The sequence below is a fragment of the Phocoena phocoena genome, chromosome 1 (assembly GCF_963924675.1).
Source record: "Phocoena phocoena chromosome 1, mPhoPho1.1, whole genome shotgun sequence".
NCBI classification, from domain to species: Eukaryota; Metazoa; Chordata; class Mammalia; order Artiodactyla; family Phocoenidae; genus Phocoena; species Phocoena phocoena.
The window spans coordinates 108,064,600-108,079,684 of NC_089219.1; the positions used below are offsets into that span (position 1 = coordinate 108,064,600).

Here is a 15,085-nt window from a genome sequence, read left to right on the forward strand (position 1 = left end):
AGCCACATACTGTCAAGGAATCAGATAAAGACAGTCATGGGCATGCAAATGCACCCTGGTATAGGAGGGAGACCAGTCATTAGATCGTGTGCATCCAACCAAAGCAAAAATGAAACTTATAAAGAAAAGGGAAGAGGAATAAATGTCTGGGACTGGTGTTTTTTGTTTTTTTGTTTGTTTTTTTCCTCTCTAACTGATAAGCTGCTTGACAGGAAGCAATCCATAGTCATTCTGGCTGGTCTTCTCTGGATTCAAGTAAGTAGGTCACCCCTGAAAACAATTACAATTATTGGAAGACTTTCCAAACATCTTGAGACTATAGCTGCTGGACATATGCAATATGGTATCTCTGGGTAATGCCCACCTTGTCCTTCTATTGTACCTCCCACTTGGTTGAGTCAGTAGGGCACCACTCCCCTTGTTAGAGTAACAGGTAGATGTACAGAAAGTTTGTTGTGATGGCAAGACTATGAAGAAAAAGGCTCTTTCCCTGAGTTGGAAACATACACTGGAATATAAATTAGCCCACTTATTGCAGTAAAAATAAGAACATAAAGAGATGCCTTCAGCTTCTGACAAAGGTGGAGTGACAGAAATCAGATTTACCCTCCTGCCTAAATCTCACTCTCCCCCTTTTCCCCACCCCTAAAGGGAAAAAAATGGACAAAAGACATGAAATACTGGTTTTCAGGACACTGGAAATCAGGCAGCAAAGGACAGCAACCCCTGAGAGATGAGACACAAACAAGATGAGTCCTGCCATTGGCCCAGCTTACTGCTTTTAGAGAGTTTCCAGGCTGGGCCCCAGGAGGGGGATCTGAGGTCTATTCCTTGGACTGTGGGGATGAAGCTGAGTGTTGGTGGAGAGCAAGGCAGCTAGAGTTCACGGGACAAAGATCCAGTGATAAGAGAGAGAGGGAGAGAGAGAATGCAGGGATATGAAAGGGTCTCCCTCAAGTACTCAGCAGAGCAATGAGCAGGGTATACTTATGAAGAAACTGCCTGAGGCTAAGGAAAGAAACTTTTAAAAAGATCATGGAACAATGCCTGGTGCTTACTCAGGACAGGCAATTGTACTTTCTCCCCCCAGCCAGACTGGACTACACATAATTCATGGGCTATTGGGAAGAACACGCAGGAAACTCTTGTTTCAGTGGTGGGAATAATCAGCCCTGGACTGACCTACCTAAAAAATCATCAAAGCAAGATCCAAAGGGATCAAACTGTTTACAAGTCACTTAACTGTACCCCAGAACAAAACTCAAGAAGTTTTACAGGAATACCAAAATAGCCAGTGCCCAAGAAGGGAAACTTTGACAATGTCTGGTATACAATCAAAGAATGCCAGGCATGCAAAGAGGCAGGAAAATATGATGCATAAGGAGGAGACTAATCAATCAATCAAAACTGAACCACAACTGACATGATGTAAAAATCAGCAGAGAGGATGTCAAACAGTTATCATGACTGTTACATATGTTCAAAAAGTTAACTAGAAATATGGAACATGGCCAAAATTAAACTTTAGAGTTGAAAACTATAACATCTAAGACAATAAATTCACCAGACTGAACAGCAGATTAGACATTGCAGGAAAAAAAAAGATTAGGGAACACAAAGCCATGAACAACTGACAAGATCCAAAATGAAACTCACTGTCAAAAAAAATGTTTTTAATGAACATAGTGTCATTGAGTGGTAGGGCAACATTAAAAGACTTGATACACGCGTGACTGATGTCCCTGAAAATACACAGGGAGAAGAAACAATCTTTGAAGAAACAATATCAGAAAATTCCAGTCAGAGTAAAGATTATAAACCCACCGATCCAATGAGCCAAATGAACAAAATGAATGAGCACAAGAAACATGAAAAAACCATATCTAGTCACATCATAATTAAATTGCTCAAATCCATTGAAAAAGAATAAAATCCCCAAAGGGGCCAGAGGAAAAAGATAGGGTACATACAGAAACAAAAATAAATGTCAAATTTCTCATCAGAAGCAATGAAAGTGAGAAGACAGTGGAATAACCTCTTTAAAGGACTGAAGGCAAAAAGGGCAAGGTGGAATTTTATGACTCCCCCCCCCAAAGTCTTTCCAAAATGAAGGTGAATAATGACATTTACAGACATACAAATGCTGAAAGACTTCATCACCAGCAGACCCACATCACAAGAAATGTTAGAGTCCTCCAGGAAGAACAACACGGACACCAGACGGAAATCTGGATGTGCACAAAGGGATGAAGGAAAACAGAAATGGTATCAGCATGGGAAAAATATAAGATTTTTTCTTATTTAAATCTTTTTAGAAACGTGGGACAGATTTTTAAAAATAATGATGGATTGTGGGGTTTATAACGTATGCAAAGTGAAATGCATGACAACAATAGCAATAAAGACAGGCAGAAGAGAAATGTGAAGAGATACAGTTGCTAGTTGCACTCTTTCAGGAAATTCTGGACTCCCAGTGACTTGTCCTGGCAGTCTCTTCTTCGATGCTCTTGACTTAGGCTCTCCTTTTATGCACCAGACACATACAGGAGGGTCCTAGTGGCGGAGCCTTTTCCGGAAAGTATGCTCAGTGTAGGAAAAAACCACAATGCCTTTGAGTATTTCCTAAAAAGGAGTAGCCTTTCGATTAATCGCGACATGCTAAGCCATTACGCCACAGAGACAAAGGAACATTATTTTCTCCGCTTCCCCCCCCCCGGATGAACAATCACTCCTTCCGCGGTGGGCGGAGCCTCTCGCCTTTTCCAGGACAGCGGCGCCGGCTCCAAAGCCTCGGACAACAGGAGAGGTGGAGTCCACGCAGCGCGTTCGTCCCGTGGGAAAGCCGTGCGTCGGGCGATTCCGATGGCAGAAGGGCAGCCGAGCGTCCCCGCCGCAGATGCCAGCGCCCCGGAGACGACCCCGGGCCTGAGCCGAGTGGGGCCCAAGGGAAGCTGAGTGCCCGATGGGCTCGTAATGGTTCTTTCTGTTCTTTGCTCCGCCTTCACCCGATCTTCTGCGCAGGGGGCGCTGCCCTCCCTCCGCTCGGCCGCGATCTGTGGGGCGGGAGCCTGAACCAGGGGGTGGGGAGAGTTGGTCCAAAGGGGCAAACGCAAGAGGCGAGAAAGAAGCCGGCGAGGTGGGGACTAGGACAACGAGACTTCCCAGAAAGCACGTGCCGGATTTAGGGAGATGAGAATTGGTTTTTGGTTTTCTTTTGTTCTATCATCCTATATCAGAATTGAAAGGAAAAGAGGGGAAGCCGGTGCTCAGGCATGAGAGAGAGAATAGGAATACCTGCAATTTCCAAGAATAAAGCGGCGCAGTGACTGGAATCCTTTTATGTCACATGACATACATCAAGGGTAGTTGTTGTCACTTGGAATATGGCGCGCCGTGATCGTATAGTGGTTAGTACTCTGCGTTGTGGCCGCAGCAACCTCGGTTCAAATCCGAGTCACGGCATTACCCTTACACCTGGCGTCTGCTTTCCCTTTTCTTACACCCGGTAGTGGTCTACACTGGGTTCTCAGACATGTGACAGCTAATGTTTATCCAAAAAGGAAATTATTTAGGTGTATTAACAGAACGAAACGCACAAATCATTAACAGACAGCTATTTGATGTGAAATCATCACGAGGATTACGACATAGAAAATTTTTACCAACCAAGTATGGATGAAACACTTTGATACATGGATGAAGCCCTTTGACACAGTTTCCAGGTAATGCCTATCCATCTGCTGCTACGTGAAACTATTCTGATGTCCACCCCTCAGGTTAAGCTTGTTCTTTCTTCAAATTCACGTAAATGAATATATACTTTTTACTATCTAGGTATTATCAAGCAGAGATTCTGAAGTCGAGTTTCTCACTAGTAGGGGAATCACAGAGGTCAGCACGTCATGAAGGCAATGGACAAGACTTTGCCCTGGAGAAAGCACCTTCAGGATCATGGTACTTCTCCTGCCAGGTAACTCTAAGTACATACCCCACAGGCCACCATCTTTCACTCAGGGTCATCATTCTCCCCTCCACCTGAACCGAACCACTCTCCACAAAGAAATTCTAGCGAAGATCTCCCAGTCCCCCCGCCCCCCCCCCACGCAGAACACACGCGCCCGCCCACCAGACTGACCACCTTTCGGCAGCGGCTCCAGAATCACAGACACCCACAGCTACTGTGCTGTCTCATCTACTGTTGCCTCTGCTGGCTTGGTCCGCCCTGCTCCCCCTCCTCTTGCCTTACAGTGGACATAACATTTATCCTAACAGGTCTTCTGAGTGTCCAAGGGAGAAGGGAAAACGTGCCCATTGCCTGGTAGAGACCACGGGGATTCAAAACAGCTGCAGCTGGAGAAGTTGGGGCATTTACCTAGATCACCATCCTATTGATATTCTGGTGTTGATTTTTACACCTACCTTCTGCTTATGTCGCAGATAACAGCTTTCCCTTGTGGTAGTGAGATGAATTGGAAACTCAAATTACTCAGGGAAATGAATGTGAATGAATGGATTGAAAGAGAATATTTAAAAAATATATTCCCCCCTCCCTCAACTGACGAGTACATGGAGATGGCAAAGCCCTGGGAGGCCCAGCATGTCCGCTGATGCTGGGCCAGTCATTGGATCTGAACCTGTTGCTACTCAGAACACCTCGAGCCTGGGTCTCTGTCTCTGAGAGAAGCTTTGGAGGATCCATCTGCACAGCAGCGACCGACCACACCACCCTGTTTCCTTTTTCTGGGGAGACTAAGCCGGGGTCTTCCTGGATCACAAAGGTAGATATTTTAATGACTAAAAGTTATAAGAAAATATTATTGACATTTTTACTCATCAGGGAAATAAGCATTAACACTATAAGGAGGTATCATTACACACCCTCCAGCATGGCTGTAACTTAAAAGAATTCGTGCTCCAAATGCTGACACAAGTGTGGAGCAATTGCATCTGTAGTATAGCTGGTTTGAAATCATTCTAAAATACTGTTGGCACTTTCTAATAAAGTTCATCTTGTACCTACTCCATGACCCAGCAGTTGCAACACTTCTATGAATGCACAAGTATACAAAAAGATTGATATGGAATATTCATCAAAACACCAAGAATATTCATCAAGAACACTAATTAACACCAACCCCCCCACCAAAATTACTCCAATAATACCAAAATTAATAAATGATATACATAATATGAATATGTTTAATGAACAAAATGTTGCATGAAACAAAAGTCAGTTACCAAAAATGTACATTCATTCATCTGAATTTCAAGAGCAGGCAATAGTAATCTATTGCAATAAACTTCAGAATAGTCATTAACTAAGTGATCTAGTGTAGGAATTGCCTAGAAAGGGGCTCAAGTGACATTTTTAGGATGATGGCAATTTTCTATAACTTGATCTGGGTGGCGATTACATTTGCCAAATTTCAACAAACTGTGCCTATGCCCTAAAGATTTGTGCTTTTTACACTATGTGAACTATAGTTCAATGATTTACTGTTCCCATAAAAACCAGTGGATGGTGGATGAAGGCAGGTTGGTGTAGTCCATGACAACTAGTTTGCATTTTATTGTAAACTCACTAAAAACTCGTTCTCCTTTAGTGTAAAAAATCCCACTGATATTTGAAATATCTTTACCGGAAAAGAGGGCAATCACCATGTCATTTCGTTAGTGCAAGCTATAGACAAGGTTCCTTAAGAGGCGGTATTTCAACTTTGGGGATATGTTCTGCTCAACAGTGAGACAAGGAACCATCCTAGGTTTCACTTTGACTGGCGCCCGCGGGTTTGTGCACTGTGGGATTTACTCCTCACCACATCGTGCTCTGCGGCCAGTGCCAAACTCTGCTCTCCAACCACTGCTAAGGGGCATAGCTGGTGCTGGCATTAAAAGCAAATGGATGGAATATTATTCAGCCATAAAAAAGGAGATATTGCCATTTGTAGCAGCATGGATGACCTAGGGATTATCATACTAAGTGAAGTAAGCCAGACAAAGACAAACATCATATGATATCACTTATATGTGGAATCTAAACAAAACAAAACGAAAACGATACAAATGAACTTATATAAAAAACAGAGGTAGACCCACAGAGGTAGAAAACAAACTTACAGTTACCAAAGGGGAAAGGGGGGGAGGGATAAATAGAAGTTTGGGATATACACAGTGCTATATATAAAATAGATAACCAACAAGGACCTACTGTATAACACAGGGACCTATACTCCATATTTTGGAATAACCTATAAGGAAAAAGAATATGAAAAAAATAGATATGTATGTATAACTGAATCACTTTGCTGTACACCTGAAATGAACACAACAGTGTAAATCGACTATAGTCAATTAAAAAAAAAAAGCAAATGGAAAGACAGGTCATAGACACTACCTTGCTATAGCTTGGATTTGAACTGAGGTTGCTGCAGCCACTATGCAGTGTTATCCACTATACAATCACAATGCACCACAGGCCTGCAGGTGACTTTCTTGACATAAATATATTCACACTGCTTTTGCTGTTTTATTCTTGGATACCTACAGATGTTCGTGCTTTTCTCTCTTTCATGCTCTTCTCCGATTCTCCCTCCCCATTCTGCTACTTAATAAAAACAACTCTCATCTCAGAATCTGGCCCGAACCTCCTCACAGGCTTCCTGGGAGGTCTCGCTGTCTCATCCATGCCTCTGCTTGCTTTCGCTGCTTTTCACCTTTTCTCTTTGGACCTGATCTCTTTCCCGCTGCTGCCATAGCGAGCACACCTACTAAACCTGCGGGGCAGATGGTCGGGTGAAGGCGGAGCAAGCCGGGAGCCGTCACAGAGCCCACCGGGCGTTCAGCTTCCCTTGGGCCCCACTCGGCTCAGGCCCCGGCCGTCTCCGGGGCGCTGGCATCGGCGGGTGTGGAGCAATGCGCAGTGGGGACGCTCGGCTGCCCTTCTGCCTTCGGAATCGCCCAACGCACGGCTTCCCCATGGGACAATCACGCTGCGTGGACTCCACCTCTCTGGTTGTCCGAGGCTTGGAGCCGGCGCCGCTGTCCTGGGAAAGGCGAGAGGCTCCGCCTAGCTTGGTAGGCATGCTTGCTCTCCGTGGGTCTGAGGACAAGGAACTCCTCGTGTCTCTGTGGCGCAATCGGTTAGCGCGTTCGGCTGTTAACCGAAAGGTTGGTGGTTCGAGCCCACCCAGGGACGCGTCTCACCCTTTTAGAATGTAAAGGATGTACCAAGGTTTCTAGTCTGCGCATACTCTCCCATGCTCCACTACTAGGCTCCTGCCCCCTGACACAGGAGGACCTAAGTCCAGATAATCACTGAGCCTCAGAGAGGATCTCTGGAGGAAAGCACTGGGAATCCCGGAATTCACGAAAGAGTAGACTCATCAGCTTTACCCTGTAAACTCCTTTTACCAATGAAGTTTCTTACACTGTTTGTACTAGTCTTTATTTAACCCTTTCCATATACTTTTGCAATTAATTTGGTACTGTGCTTTTCCTATTACAAGTAATGCTACAGTCATCATTCTTGTACACATGGCTATAGGGTAGAATCTTGGAAGAGCAATTATTCTATCATAGCTTATACATGGTTTTGCATATAATTCCATTTTCTCGCCTTTGTCGGCTTACTAGTTATAACTCTTTTTCTTGTTATTTCATTGATTGCTTTAGGCTTTAGAGCAGACATCTGTAACTTACCACAGCCTGCCTTCAAGCTTTTGTTGTCACGCATTTTACTTAGCATATGTTATGAACCACAAATCCAAGGTTATTACTTTTCCTTAAACTCTCCCATGTTTTTAAAGAGATTTAATTGATAATAAAAAATCATATATTTTCCCATGCAGATACTATGTCTCTTGTCCTTTAATTCCTTTGCTTTTTTTATTTAAATTTTTTTTATTGAAGTGTGGTTGATTTACAATGTTGTGTTAATTTCTACTGTACAGTAAAGTGATCCAGTTTATATACATATACATATGTATATATACAAATATATATATATGCTTTTTCATATTCTTTTCTATTATGGTTTATCTCAGGATATTGAATATAGGTCCCTGTGCTATAGAGTAGGACTTCATTCCTCTGTGTACATCCAGAATTCCATCTGATGTGGACTCTCTTCTTCTTGGAGGACTCCTTTAACATTTCTTGCATTATGGATTTGCTGGTGATGAAGTCTTTCAGCATTTGTATGTCTGTAAATGTTGTCATTCACCTTCATTTTTCAAAGAGTTTTTTTTTGGGGGGGGGAGGCATAGAATTCCACCTTGACTTTATTTTTCCCTCAGTCCTTTAAAAATTTTGCTTCACTGTCTTCTCACTTCCACTGCTTTTGATGAGAAATGTGACATAATCTTTTTTGTTTTCTGTATGTACTGTGTCTTTTCTCTCTGGCTGCACTGGGGAATTTTATTTTCTTTTTCAATGCATTTGAGCAGTTTAATTATAATGTGACTAGGTATGGTTTTCTTTATGTTCCTTGTGCTCAGGGTTCATTTGGCTCCCTGGACTGGCAGGTTTATAATTTTCATTATGATTGGAATATTTTCTGTCATGTTTCTTCAAAATTGTTTCTTCAAAAAATTTCTCCTGGTATTTTCAGAGACTCCAAACACTCCTATATTAGGCCTTTTAAAGTTACTCTACGATTTAATTATGCTATGTTCAGTAAAAAAAAAAAAATTTAACTGGAGTTTCATTTTGGATATTTTCAGTTGTTCAAGGCTTTGTGTTCCCTAATCTTTTTTCCTGCAATGTCTAATCTGTTGTTGATTCACAGATGTTATAGTTTTAATCTCTAAAGTTTGCTTTTTGCCATTTTTGCATGTTCCACACTTCTAATGAACTCTTTAGACATATGTAACGTAGTCATGATAACTGTTTAAACTCCTCTCTGCTGATTTTTACATCGTTTCAGTTCTGGTGCAATTTTGATTGATTACATTCTTCCTTTCGTATCATATTTTCCTGGCTCTTTGCATGCCCTGCATTTTTTTGCTTGGATGCTGGACATTGTCAAAATTTCCCTTCTGGATACTATTTTGGTATTCCTATGAATTATCTTGAGTTTTGTTTTGGGGTACAGTTAGATGACTTGTAAATGGTTTGATCTCTTTGGATCTTGCTTTATGATTTTTTAGGTAGATCAGTCTAGGGCTGATTATTCTAGGGCTGAGTGTTCTTCCCAAAGGCTCATGAATTATATGAGTAGTCTAGTCTGGCTGGTGGTGGTGAGTACAATTGCCTGTCCTGTGTGAACACCGGCACTGTTCCATGATCTATTCAAAAATTTCTTTTCTTGGTCTCAGGCATTTCTTCACAAGCATGCTCTTATCACAACTCTGCTTAGTACTTGAGGGAGACTTTCATATTTTTGGATTCTCTCTCTCTCTCTCTCTCAACACTGGACCTTTGTTCTGTGAACTCTAGTTGCTTTGCCCTCCACCAACACTCAGCTTCATCTCCACAATCTAAGGAGCTGGTCTCAGGTAGCCCTCCTCATGCCCAACCTGGAAACTCTCTGAAAGCATTAATGTGGGCCAATGACGGAACTCAGCTTGTTTCTCATCTCTCAGAGATTGCTGTCCTCTGTTGCCCGATTTTCTGTGTCTAGAAAACTGACATTATGTATTTGCCTTTTTTTCCCCTTTGGGGGCAGGCAAGAAGGGGAGGGTGAAATTTCAGGCAGGAGGGTAAATCTGGTTTTTGTCATTCCACCTTTGTCAGAGGCTGAAGGCATCTCCTTACGTGTTCCTAGTTTGATTTCAGTAGCAGGTGTGCCAATTTGTATTCCCATTTTTTCCGCTCCATGAAAGAGCTCTTTTCTTCATATTCTTGCCATCACAACAAACTTTGTATACATCTATATGATACTCTAACAAGGGGAGTGGCGCCCTCCTGATTCAACTAAGCCCGAGGTACAACAAAAGTCCAATGTGGACATTACTCAGAGATATCTTATTGCACACGTTCAGCAGCTAAACTTGCAAAATGTTTAGAAAGTCTTCCAATAACTGTAATTATTTTTGGAGGTGACCTACTCATTCAGGTGCAGAGAAGACTGACCAGAATGACTTCCAATTGCTTCATACTAAACAGTTTATGGATAGGAGGGGGAAAAAACACTGGTCTCAGACATTTATTCTTCTTCCCTTTTCTTCATGAATATATTTTTGCCATCTTGGATGCACACATCTAATGATTGGTCACCCTCTCATTCAAGGCTGTGTTAGCACGCTAATGACTGTCTCTATATGATTCCTTGACAGTGTTTGGCTGTTTCTGCAAAAATTATCCAATTTGAGACAAATCACCGAGACAAACAGGATTCTGCACCTGACAATCCATCTTGTGCAGACTTGGATGCCAAGAGTTACTGGTTGACCTTCCCTGGGTTCTTCTGTTGAATCTCATGAGGCTTTTACACACTAAATCTAGTTCTTGGACATTCTCTCTACTCTCTTAGTGTGTGTCTTTGTCTGTCTTTCTCTGTCCCTCATACTCTAGGCCTCCACCAACATACCTACTTTCTTCTCCTTTTCAGCTCTCCAGGACATTGCACTCGATTGCCTTCAATCGCTGAGCACTTATTAGGCACTTACTAGATGCCAGGCCTTGCTATGGGGGGAGGGGGAGAGAGATGCTGCATCATGAGCCAACTCAAGGTCTCTGCTCTGTGGAGCCCACATCTGGAAGCATCGAAAAAGGCAGTGCAGCGGGAACATAATCGGTTCCTGGCAGTTTTTCCCAGGCTTATCTGCCCACCTTGGCCTAGGGGCTCTAGAAGTGATAGAGACAAGAGAAGCATAATGAAGAACAGTAAGAGGGATGACTTCAGGCCTAGAGGTAGGTAACCTAGAACCAGAAACATTGTTTTATTAAATAAACAAGCACTTTAGGAAAACAGGAGGCTTTCAGTGACAGCTCCCTACTTCCTGGAGCAGATATTCCATGTATTCTACAATTCTTGCAATTACATTGATGGCCACAGTCACCAACCTCCCATAAACGTTACCTGAGCCTCCTCTCAACCTGTTCACATATGGTCATTCTCTAATCTATAAAAATACGAGGCAGCATCATAGTAGAACAGTGTTTCTCATTTCTGTCTCAATTACAAATTATACAGGCAAAGACCACACATCAGTTAATTTAATATCAATCAAAGAACTTAAAGATAAAAATAGACCTTAAAATCAAAAGTTGAGCTGACACATAATAGAGAAATGCATGTTGGAATCATACAGTAAATGATACCCCAAATTGTAAGTGGAATAATTAAGTTACTCTGATTTCTAGAATTATAATAGTAAATCTCCATTCAAAATATATTATATGGTATATTTAATTTACTGGAAAACATGATTTTAAATTTCATAAACTTAAATATTTATTGGATTAAAAATTTCTTGTTAAACAAGTAAAACCAGTATAAAAATTTAGGCAGTTCAATATTATTAGAATTGTGAAGAGAAAATAAATCCAGGAAAAAAAAAATCCAGGACTTGTGAAACTAGAGTACTATGCTACCCATATATTCCATATTATTGTAATATTTGAAAAACAACATAAAGTAGTTTTTAGGCTGAAATTATTAAACTGTTGTGATGCATACAAGGAGTCATCTCTAGAAATATAACATTTTCTGTACAATCATATGTTAATTATTAGAATTCTCTAGAGTGTTAAAAGTATTCGAGATTTATCCTTACTATCAACTTGAATTTTTTTTCTTGTACCTAGCACACTAGGTACATACTAATTTATCTCTGTGATACAGTAAAGCTAAACTTTTTGGTTTTTCTTCGGAGTTACATTTCAGAAAGAAAGTTCAGTAAAAAGCACCTTGGATGCTATCCACTGGAATCCTTAAAGTATAGAGGCTCTATCAGAGCCCCACTTTGGGAAGTGACACAGTGGAATGAATACATAACTACAAAATCAGGATGCCAGCGAAAGGACACTTCCCTGACCGGGAACTGAACCCAGGTCATGGAGGTGAAAGCACCGAATCCTAACTATTAGACCACCAGGGAGCCACGCAAAACGTCCAACTTAGTGTCTTCAGGTGGAAACTGTGAAAGTAAAAATTAAATTCCTGAGACGCCTAGAGCAGGAAAGGAGGTGATTCCCAGTGGCCCAGGGCTGAAGGCAGCTGTGAAATGCTCCCAGCCCTTGCGCCGCTGCTCATCACCTTTCACCTCTCCTGTTCTGGGTGACGTTTTGGGCTCTGAGGCCAGGCCGCAAGGTAAGTGGCTTGGTTCCATCCTGGTCTAGCTTTAGCGCTGTGTGCGGCAGAGCCAAGGTCATGCTCTCTTTCTGAACCTCGGTTTCCTTATGTGTCAGGTGCTGACTTGGCTCTCAGAGGCTGACGAGCGATTCCGTCTACTTCCTGATCTCTGAGCTCACTACAGGGGCTCTCCTGATAATGGCACGTGTAAGGACTCCTTTACGTGCCCCTACCAGCTGCAAGGGCTCTCCTGATAATGGCACGTGTAAGGACTCCTTTACGTGCCCCTACCAGCTGCAATTCTGGAGCCTGAAATTCGTCTACGTGTCTTTGGGTCGAGCACCCGGTGCGGAGTTGGGTCGGTCACTTTTGTTCTGTCACACAAATCAGCGTGTTCCGCAAGCGTGCTGAGGTGGGGTAAGCAAGTGAGCTTCACAGGGATAAACTTCTTGTTTCCAGAGACAAAATACGTGTCAGCGTGTCGAGGAGATTTAGGCGCCACGTGAGAAGATGAGGGGATTTCCGAATGTAAAGACAACCTTAACTTGGCTTTGTCCTGTGCCCTTCTTGGTCTGTCTGTGGCTTGTCTTCAAAGTGACACAGAGCAGACAAAGGAGGGATGGTTGCTAGTGCTGAGTAGGCTTTCAGGCAATAAGGGAACTCCTCCTGTATTTCGGGGGGATAAAAATACAACTGCACGCGCTACCTCAATCCATCCCACTCGCCCCGTTTTTCGGTTTTTAAACGTGAATATTAGTTTCAGAAAAGAATCCATGTGTTTCCGCCTGGTTTCGAACCAGGGACCTTTCGCGTGTTAGGCGAATGTGATAACCACTACACTACGGAAACAGCTCTTTCTCAGGCCCCTAATGACATATTGAAGAACTGTATCTCTTGCCACGACTGGCCACAAATATTTTCGAAAGCAAAAGACCCTGGGAGCACAGGAGACTGCAGCTCCCGAGAGGCCCTAGTTTAGGGTTCCTCGCCTCCCCCGAAGCGAGGTCCCTGGGGCCCCCAGAGCTTCACGTCCCAATCCCGCATCCAACACACAGCTATGCACCGAATGCAGGGGTCGCCCCCGCGGACTCTCCAGCTCCCGGAAGCCCCAGGAGCCGGGGGTTAGGTGAGCTTGAGCCCCAAGCGACCTCGCATCCCAGCAGCGTGGACACCACCCCTCCAAGGCTGCGTACCCGCGCCTCGGTGGCCCTTTTCACGGCGCAGGCGGTCAGTGCTCTGGGCTCTCGGAAATGATCGATGCTTCGAATCCACCTGGGAACCATAGGACCCGCCCTTCGCTCCCTCCCCTCCCTCCCCTCTGCTCCTTCCTCGAAAGCCCTTTCGTAGCAGTCCTTCTCCGGCGTCTCCCGGCAAACGGGCTTCCTCAGGTTCCTGCCGCTGTGGCTTATTCTAGTCGTGTAGTTGAAGTCCAGTACTTTAATCACACTTCCACGTTTAGCAGGAACCGTAGCAAAGGCTGACGTCTCAGGTCATTTGGCTGTTGGAAAAACATCAAGCATCAACGCAGGCCGAGCTGCGCTTCCCGGCCTGTATTGACTTCGTTTGAAGACCAGGCCCAGCAGAAAGCCGCGGAGGACGCAGGCGCGGTCCACGCCGATCTCACGGCTGTTCATTCCTCCCTCATCGTACTTGACATTCTTCTTGAGCAGCAGTTTTGTTTTACCTTTTACAATGTCTGAAACATCTTTTATTTGCCTTTTATAATTTTCCAGTTCAACAGGTCATGGAGAGCGAATTTTAACCTAGGAAGACAAAGAGGTAAAGGCGGTTTTGCCAGAAAGCCGGTGTCTGGAGCGGGTTTCGTGTTCACCTCACAGCACACGGCCAGCAGGCAGACAACTTTCTTTTTGCTGAAAGACTTTAATGCAACGTTGTCTGTCGGTGTGTCTGTGTCTCTCTGTCTGGTTTCCTTTAAAAGTAAAGTTTTACAAGTTTGAGGAAGCTTGTGCCACTTTCTCCAGTCGTTGTTTTCCTTCTTTCTCGTTGTGGCGGTCACCGCGTTTCCTTCACACGTGAGGTTCAAGTGCTGCGACCCCGAGGAAGGCGCGGGCAGCGTGCGCACTGACCCCCAAGCCGCGGGGTTCTGCCTTGTTGCGCGTCGACTCCAAGCGCCGTCGAGGGTGCGACCGGACTGCAGCATCCTCGCCAGCGCTGGAGGGCTGAGTCCCCAAAAAGGCGGACTTGAAAATAGCTTTAGATCAGGACATTTCATGAGGTTTTCCCCCTTTTCCCTCCCCTCCAGGTTCCAGTTTTCACCTCCCACGCGCAGCCAGAGGAACGGATTCGGTCTTCCGGTCGCGTCCGGCGCGCTGCCGTCCCACGTGGACAGGACGAGGGGGCGGTCGTCCTTTCCCCGACAGGGGTGAAGGGACAGCGGGCCCCCGAGGCACCACAAACACACACCCGCGCTGCTGGGGCCCGCAAACCGGATCCGGTGGCCCCTGGAGCCTCCCTGCAGCCGCAAGGGAAGGCGCGGGGCTCCAGAGACGGCGAGAGGAGCACGCTGAGGGCACCCGGCCCCGGCCCTGGCCTCGAGGACGGGCCCGGAAGAGGGATGCAGCCCAGGAATAAACGCAAGGGTCGCCCACCCCCCCCATCCGAAGTTCAGGGTGAGAGAGCCGAGCGTTACACTGATTTCCCCGCCTTTATCATGAGAGTCGTTTGCCCAAGTCCAGAGTCGTGAAAAGGAGGGACCGTGTAGGCCAAAGTCCACCTGGACTGAGAAGCAAACACGAAGTCCTAACTAACTGCATGTGGTGTCTGAGGAAAACGCTGCGTGAAAGACAACTCTTGGTCGGAGCCTTAGGACCTGGAGTTGGCGTCATCTAA

The 15,085-nt window shown here is 44.5% G+C and overlaps 3 non-coding genes across 3 annotated transcripts; 2 read left to right on the forward strand and 1 right to left on the reverse strand.

Annotated features, from left to right (window-relative positions):
* The first annotated feature begins 3,390 nt into the window (after positions 1-3,390).
* TRNAH-GUG (transfer RNA histidin (anticodon GUG)) lies at positions 3,391-3,462 on the forward strand. Its single transcript has one exon. It is a non-coding gene; the product is annotated as a tRNA-His (tRNA).
* Positions 3,463-7,121: 3,659 nt separating this feature from the next.
* On the forward strand, positions 7,122-7,195 carry TRNAN-GUU (transfer RNA asparagine (anticodon GUU)). Its single transcript has one exon. It is a non-coding gene; the product is annotated as a tRNA-Asn (tRNA).
* Positions 7,196-13,011: 5,816 nt separating this feature from the next.
* On the reverse strand, positions 13,012-13,084 carry TRNAV-AAC (transfer RNA valine (anticodon AAC)). Its single transcript has one exon. It is a non-coding gene; the product is annotated as a tRNA-Val (tRNA).
* Positions 13,085-15,085: the final 2,001 nt, after the last annotated feature.